A 1,524-nucleotide genomic window follows, 5' to 3' on the forward strand; every position below is an offset into this window, starting at 1 on the left:
GTATTTGTATGATTATACAAAACAATCCGTAGTTTTATTAGAGTAGAAACATAAAGGACTTCAGGGTATTTTTTAGAGAAGAAAAAAAATTAGTATGGTTTTTCTATGGTTTTAGTTCGCCTAATTTGGTGATTTCTAGAAAATGAGCAAAATCGAGTGAATTGACTCCGTTTTGGTTTTAATATGAAAACATCAAGAGTTCGGGTATAAATTAGGGAGTTAACTTCGGTATATCTTTAGTTTAAGGTTCTAAAGGGAACTAATTTTAGTATAATTTAGTCCTGGACTTAATTTCAAAAATTTACATCTTGGCTTGAAATTCTTCATACGCAGAAGTAACTGGATTTCTGAAGATTATTTTATTCTGGATTTCTGGAGATTATGGAGATTTGGTCTTGATTCAAATGATGCTAAGATGTGTTTACAATGTTACTTGCTACTGATGTGACGGCTGATAAGACCAATGAACTGCCATGTAAATCAGTCTGTCATTTTTTTTTTTTTTTTATTCTGTGTATTGACTACGACTGCTAAAACAACACATTTTCTTCTTCAGTTTTGAAAATAAGCTATGGTAAATTTATCGACATCTGGTTTATGAAAGACTTTTGAAAGCTTTATAAGTTAGCTTTTTCATTTTCTGGAAGCTATATGAGGACATGTACCTTGAACAAAAACCAGATTTTTTGTGCGTGCGTTATACTATTTCAGTTTATTCCAACTAGTTTTATACATTATGTGACATAGACTCTGAAACAATAATTTTCGCTTGTTTTAGTCAGGTAAAATTCTTCTTTTTTTCTTTTTAAATCATTCTAGGAGAAAAAGTTAAAGCGATTCCATAATTCTGATTCGGTGAATGGATAGATATCAAAATAATGAATCAAGTGATGTGAGTACCTTTAGATTTCGGTACAAGTTACTGCGTTAAGCTTATCGCGAAATCACAAGGTTTCAGAGGGATTATGTTAGAAGAACTTTGCAATTAAATTGTGTATTTGAAAGAAGAATCGAGCAAAAACTAGCACTAAAAAACAAATTTGCTCGAGTTTTTGCTCAAATAAAATTCTGCTTTCAATACACAATTTTTCTATACACAACGCAAAAACAAATTTTGGCTCGATCCTTCTTACGCAGAATTAGAGCGGCAAAAATATAACATAAAAATTGCGCAGGGAGGCATAAACCTTGAAGGCCAACGCGCTAGTCTTTTGAACAAAGAGAACCTATACTTTGTTTTGTAGATCGTATTTAAGCTATGGTTTCAACCGCAAGTACGCTGTATTATTTGATATGGGGGTAATATAGAATTTCTCAAGAAGAAACATCATAAGCCTACAATTAAGGGTTTCTAACCATGGTAAATAGATTGATTATCCGAATCTTCACTCGCTGGTGCTTTGCTTTCTTTATATGGGCGATAATTGTCGTTTTGTGGTAGAAAAAGGCCCCTGGTGGTGGTGCTGTCTCTTTTGGCTGCTACTACAGCCCTGATCTCTTCGCGATAATAGGCATTTCATTTCA

This window comes from Artemia sp. Qi Xiang Cuo, chromosome 7 (genome assembly GCF_049724085.1).
Source record: "Artemia sp. Qi Xiang Cuo chromosome 7, ASM4972408v1, whole genome shotgun sequence".
NCBI classification, from domain to species: Eukaryota; Metazoa; Arthropoda; class Branchiopoda; order Anostraca; family Artemiidae; genus Artemia; species Artemia sp. Qi Xiang Cuo.